This window comes from Gavialis gangeticus, unplaced genomic scaffold (assembly GCF_001723915.1).
Source record: "Gavialis gangeticus isolate Ggan-Ray unplaced genomic scaffold, GavGan_comp1, whole genome shotgun sequence".
Taxonomy (NCBI): Eukaryota; Metazoa; Chordata; order Crocodylia; family Gavialidae; genus Gavialis; species Gavialis gangeticus.
Genome location: NW_017728998.1, coordinates 8,319,349 through 8,326,150, shown reverse-complemented (window position 1 = coordinate 8,326,150; position 6,802 = coordinate 8,319,349). Strand labels below are relative to the sequence as shown.

The 6,802-nt window shown below is 40.8% G+C and overlaps 1 protein-coding gene and 1 long non-coding RNA gene across 2 annotated transcripts in view; one reads left to right on the top strand and one right to left on the bottom strand.

Moving 5' to 3' along the window:
• LOC109289457 overlaps window positions 1-6,788 on the bottom strand; it is an 8,778-nt gene extending 1,990 nt beyond the window's left edge. The window contains exon 1 of the long non-coding RNA XR_002095375.1: window positions 6,668-6,788. This is a non-coding gene — a long non-coding RNA (uncharacterized LOC109289457). The remainder of the gene's footprint in view (window positions 1-6,667) is intronic.
• The window catches only part of CDH13 (cadherin 13), a 948,741-nt gene that overhangs the window by 396,487 nt on the left and 545,452 nt on the right, over window positions 1-6,802 (top strand). The gene's annotated exons all lie outside the window — the stretch shown is intronic.

Genomic DNA, 6,802 nt, shown 5'->3' with positions numbered 1-6,802 from the left:
TTTTTTTTTTTTTTTTTTTGTATTAGGTTGAGGACCTTGCACTCGTAACAATGCTGTTTCTGGAGGAACAATTCTCCATTTGGAGTAGAATAGAAATGATCTTATAATAGCTACTTTCTCTTTGGTTTCTATGAAGTTATGTTAATACCAAGAATTTGGATGAGAGGTTAGAGCCAGTTGCAGGGAGATGCTTATATAGTAATAATATTTACTTTCCCTTATTTTCTTATAATACTGTGGCTCACTTGTAAAATCCTTTAATGGATGCCTTTCCAAAGTGGTCAGTAATACAAGCTTATAACCCTTCTTTCTTAGGCTGTGCTGAATGTGGCAGGTTCTCTTTTCCAGAATACTAGTGCTGAGAGAGATTATCTAAGTACGCTAGGTTAGATAAGTTCATTACACCCACGCTGCAGTTGCTTCACCGGCTTCTTGTTAAGCTGTATTTGACTATGAAATTACTCTTCCATTTTCTGAATTATTGCACTGCCTTCCACTTTCTACTTTAATAGATTTAACAGTTCTCTTTATAGTCTTGGGTTGGCAAATATTGGTCCTCTTATTTCTAAACATTATTCCAGGTAATGCAATTATAAAACATTTAGCTGTAGAGCTGTGTAGCCCACTGAATATTAGATTTAGGTAATGCCGTCAATATGCAGTTCTCAACGATGCCATGCCCTAAACAATAGGTCTGGCACAGCTCAACTCTGGCACACTGGAATCGCATGTAAATTATGGTGGGCTAGTTGTTAATTGAACCTGAAGACATTTTAGCTTTGGGGAATTTCAGATCAGTCCCAACTTAGTTTTATTTTGTATTTTGAAAAAGATTAGTTTGGGAATTGTATATGCTTTGCTGCTAATTTTAACTTCTGATTGATTTGATAATTCCCTGGTATGATTGCATGAAGTTATATACAGATGACTATAAAACTGTGTTGCAATTATCATCTAGTCATCCAAAAGCTTCTTGAGAGAGTAATGTAACTCTGTGTGTCACTAATTGGTACTCTATAGAGATGTTTGCGCATTGGAACCTGTAGTTTGAAACATTGCATTTCTGCTTTTAGTAGAGTAAAACATTCATTAAGGTTTAATATTGATCTTTCGAAAGAGTGAAAGCAATGACAAACCATGGCAGAGAGCAGGTTTTACCTTAACATTGAGTTGCTAATAATCCTGAGATTTATTGTGGATTTTGAACCTTTATCTCTGGGGGAAATGGGGGAGAGGCATTAGGGAGAGGAGAGAGAAAAATGTTTATTGCAGCACTGAGAAATTATCCCATACCATAATATGAAGGTGCTAAAGGGTTTAAAAGGGTTTCATTATTTCAGAACAAGTTTAAACTAGAGCCTTTTCTTTCTTTTTAGAGCAGTTCTGTGCAGAGAAAATGCACACCCGGAATGATAGTGCATCTCAACGTGCCATTTGGCAGTGTCATTATTTGGCAAAAAAAGTTAATTTCACACCCCAAAAACTGAATAAAATTGACAGCTGACCCCTTTTAGGGGGAGACAAAAGTGAAGTATTGAATTGCCAGCAAAGAAAAAAAAGAGGAGTTTTCAGTTACAGTTGCCACTATTAAAATGAACAAATGCCAAAGAATGCCACCATTAAAAAGCCCATTAAAACCCCGGGAAATCGACAGTTAAGGGAAGATGGAAAAGTGTGCGAATGCCCTCGCACAATCTCTCTAACATACGAACGAGGGTGCAATCAGTTTTTGCTCATCTTAAAATAACCTCACCCTTTTCTTTTTTCTTCCAATCCTTCCTTTTCTCCCTTACTGGGGAGCCTTCATGTGAGTAGTTGCACTACACTCATTTTCCTGGACATTTTTCACAACCACTGGAATAGAAGGGAAGTAGGGGAAAGAGGGAGAAAAAAATGGTCAGTAATAGGTGACTGCAAAAAAGAACAATTTCTTCTGCTATAAGGCAACTTCTGGGCAAGGTCGTGGAACAAGAGATGCCTCGAACACTGGTGGTTGCAGGGCACTTACAGCTGGAGGGCTGCTGACCTTCCTGCTTGGCTCGGAGATGCCAGGGCACTTTCTTACAAGCTTTTTGAGGAAGGCTGTGTCACTTAGAGCAGCGGTGCTCAACCTTCTGACCCACAGGCCAGGTGCATGGCGCAGGGTCTGTCCACGGACAGGATCCCACATAATGTTAGTGCATGGGGATAACAGCCTGACCCTGCATGTTGGACCTAACCCTGCATGCACAAATCTGGCCACATGCCATCCTGGTATAGGGTGCTGGCAATATTATTTGCCCTTCAGGGCTTTCTGTGGGTCTGGAAATTTAGCAGCCAGGGGGCAGCAATTAATACTGCCACTGGTTGCCCACTGCCAAATGTCCAGACCCACAAAGAGCAGTTTGGCCAGATGATACAGCTCCATGGGTTAGGTCTGATCTGTGGGCTATTGAGCACAATTAACTTAGATGTTTTCTAATGTAGGCTCTTAAATATGGATGCCTAATATTGGCTTTACAGAGTCGCTCAGTATAAATTTAAGTGCACAACCTTGGGTGCCCAGTTTTGACAATGTTAGTGTTCTTGAATTACACAGTTAAAAAAACAACATTATTAACTGTCTTATCATTGTGCATTTCAAGCATCTGCAGTTGCTACTGGGATATTGCATGATGGTGAATGAGAAGTAATTTGGTCTAGATGATAATCTGTCACAAAAAGATGGAGTGGTGTACATTATCACTGCTGGCTCACTCTTTAAGTTCCATATTATTTTAACTACATATAGACTAGGTACAAACCTTACACTTTTACTGGTATAAGTGATCAGAGTCTGGTCTATACCTGTAAGAGAACAGAAGTTCAACATAAACTGACTAGTTTAGTTTAAAAATAGAAGAACCTGGGCTAAGATTTACACCCCCCCTTGCCAAAGGGTGAATGTATGTTCTGTTCGCAGCCAATCTAAACTATGCCACTTAGAGAAAACGGCATAACTTATCTCGATTCCACCTCAGACTTTCTAAATGTCTGTACATAGCCAAAGATCCCAGTCCTTCTCAAGCTGAAGTCATGTTGGGTGCTTCTGCATGGGAGGCGGAAAAGATCCAAACTATTTTGTATAAAGGCCACTACACAAAATGCAGCTGGGTCCTATTTTATGGTAGAATTCTGCTAGAATACCAAGGTTACATTTTGCCTCTCCAGTTTATAACAATCTATGCCTTTCTTCCTAATAAAAGCATATCTTTTCTCTTATTGAATATGTCACACAGTAGAGACTGTGGATTAGATCAACGAAGGGGCTTTGGCATTGCAGCATGTGAGTTTTAGAAGCAGAATCCACAGCTATGAATTAGGTGCCCAGGCTCCTCATGCATAGGGTCCTACCCAACTCAAGGAGCTGGTCAGTTTTGTAGGGAGATTGCAGGGCTGGTCATCACTTTTGTGGGCTGATCATGGTGGCACCCCCCATGCATCTGATTGAGTGAGGGGCCCTAGTGGCCCCACCGCTCGCTGCTAATGTGTTGTGGGGGCTGTCTGTCATACAGCCTTGCCACTGTTTGGTTGTGAGTGATGTCTATCATTCATCCCTGCCACTGATGGGTGGAGAGGAGCGGGTCTGCACAACAGACACCCCCCTCAACCAGTCAGTGGTGAGGGACAAGGGAGGTGGGCTTCGCTTCATGTGGACAGCCTCCCCTTCAGTAAGCTGTGCCATGAGGACTACTGGATCCCTCTGGGGAGCCAGCATTTTATTTTCAGTAAATTTCCTTTTTTTTTTTCCTCTTTGGATTTCACAGACATTGCCCACTTTTGCAAGCAGTTCCAGATTTCGTGATTTCCGTGAAATCCACGAAATAGTGATTTCAGTAGGTCAGTGCTTATGCAATGCATGGCATGCATTAAACGCCTCAAAAAGGATCTCTCAGTAGCAAGCATATGGAGTGGTAAGCTAGTCAGTAGGAAATACTTATGACCTCTAGAAACTTTTCCCTCTGTTCATAATTCACAGCCCTACACTGATCTTGGGATGAGAAGTCAGCAGGGGTTCATTTTTTTCTTTTAAAAAAATGAAAGATTAAAGGGGAAGCTTCCCTTCCATAGAACAGTCTAGAGCATTTGAGGATGTCGCAGCATTGTGTGGTTCTGTGTGTATAATGCCATTAGAGTCAAGAAGCACATTTCTGACATAAGATCAGTGCAAAATGTGTATTAATATTCACTAAATCCAATTTAATGTGCAAAGTGAGTGAATTTACTGGTTAAATGCTTTTCAGGCTAGCAAACATTTAGTTAGCATATTTCTCTTATGTAAATTGAAGCCGGTTCCAGGCCTAAATGCAACCATTTATCTATCTTTAAAATGAGACTAAATTGGGGTAAATATGTAAAAGAGTTGTTATTTAGTTTTGTTCATGCATAATATGAAATTTTGCAATGGAGCATTAATGTAGTAATTATACATATTTAGATAGAGTCTTTCAAGTTATCTTGAAAAGCTCAGGCACCGGCAATGTAATATGGGTTTAGAGCTTGATCTTGTAGCATTGAAATCCATAGGAAATTTGAAATGTTCTTCAGTGATGAAGGGATTCAGAATGTAAAAACAAGCAGTTCTCTACTGGATCAGATCAATAGGCCACATTGCCCCTCATTTCTCTGGAAGCAGCAGATAGTTTAGACGGAGAGCATACGAACAGGGCATGTCTGGAGTATTTCATCATTGTCATGCCCTCCTTAGGCTATGATTTAGAGATATCAGAGCATACATCCCTGGCTGTTCTGTTTATGAGCTATTAATGATTCTGTCTTCCACAAATTTTTCCAATCCTTTCAAAAACCCGGTTATACTTTTTGCTTGTATGACCTCCTGTGGCAATGAGTTCCACTTGTTAACTACACGCTGCTTTAAAAAGTCACACATCCTGAGACTTTTCTAAATCTCATTGCCATCTTCTGGTGGATTGATGGTATATATGAAATATGTTTTTCTCACTTACTGGTAGACAAGTGCTCCATGCCAAAGCCTATCACTGCTGGAGGCAAGGACCCCCCAGTTGATAATCTCAGTGGATTGGATGACGATGGCATGTTTTAGAAGAAAGGTTGTTTCACCAGCTTGGAGAAAATGGGGTCCCCCAAGCTAGAGCTCAGGCACATTGTCTTTGATCATCTCCATTTCCTCTATTATAGAGGGTTAAGGCATGGGCAATACAATCCAGGCAGTGTATCCAGAAAGGAAATTATGTAATAATATGGCAGATGGAGTTAAGAATGTTCAATATTATTAGGGCTGAGCAAATCTTCCAAATTCTTTTGTCTCTATAGAAGAGTGTACATGGATATTCAGGACTAATTATTGCTTGCAGGCCTTTTTTCCCTTCAATACCAGTCCATGATTTTGCTTTTAAGCGTGGTTCAACTTTTATAGTCTTTTTGAAGTCTTTTAATATTATATTTAATTTCCTGTTATCTTCTACTTAAGAGGAGCCAGTTTATTAGGGATAAAAAGGTGTGTGTGGGGGGGAAACTAGCTTGGGAAGCTCAAGAGAGGAAATATAATAAATGAGAAAAGAATGTGAAAATAAAAAAGCAAACTGGTGGGGGGGAAATCAGTACAGAGGAAGTTAAAATATTGGAGATTAGATTATCTGTCTGTTTGTCTACTGAAGTATACTGAAAAGGCAGGGTAGATATGCACCTTTAGGCCATGTCCACACGTGGTGTGGATGTTTGGTTCTCTGTGGACAGTTAGTAGTGGCGCATCTTGGGATGACACTACTTGTCCCTAAGGAAAGCCTGTGGCATGTGTGCTTTAGCACGTGACAATTCACCCCAGGGGCAGTAGGGGCAGCACTGGGCTGGCCCCAGCAGCCTGACCCGGTGTCCTGGGGGTCTCCCAGGGCTGCAGCAACAGTGATTCTGCTGTGCGGAGCCTGGCTGGCAGCTGCAGCACGGCTCCAGCCGGCCTGGCTCCATTTTTGAGTGGTGCGGGCTGCCGGTGCATGCGCTGCTCGCCTTTTTTCTTCCACAGATTTTTGTTTTTGATATCCAGGGGTCAAAAAAACCCTCCAGACTGCTCCATTGTGGCATGGAGAACAGCTGAACGTGTGGTTGGTGGCGCTACGGATGTGTCTGCAGCTCAACACATCGCACGGCTGCACTCGCCTAGATGCGGCCTTTTAAACTAATTTAATAAGATATAGCGAGGGAGCACAAGGTTTCGTGAACCCAAGTTGACTTCAGATGCTATACTTTAGGTGTATACTTTAGGAAGAGAAGAGACCATGATGTCAATAGGTAATTATTATTGGGTCAAATCTCAGAGTCCTTACGCACTTTGACATTTACCCACCTGCATAGGACTGATACGGCCCTCATATCTCAAGGCAGGATAAATTCATTTGGAACTTGACTAGGAATTTAATCTAATGATATACTTTTGGATTATAACTATATTCTCTATATTAGGCCAGAATAGAACTGAGCATTATCTTAACATTGGGGATGTAGAGGATAGATCTGAGAAAAAGAACTTGTTTTTAAACTATCTCCTCTCCTCATTTCCCCCCTTTGTAGTTATTCATTTACACATGGCTTGGTTTTAGATTTAATTATATTCTAAGTGTCTTTTGTCTAATCAACAATGCATGATGAAACTGAAGCACCAATATTTACTCACCTTTTTCCATTCTAGTAGTGCAATTACAAGCTTATGGATTAAGTTGTTGGTTCAGTTTGTGCTGACATCCAGTGTTAATTTTCAGGGTCAATTTCAGGACAGATGCCCCATAACATTTATCATTCATTCATGCTT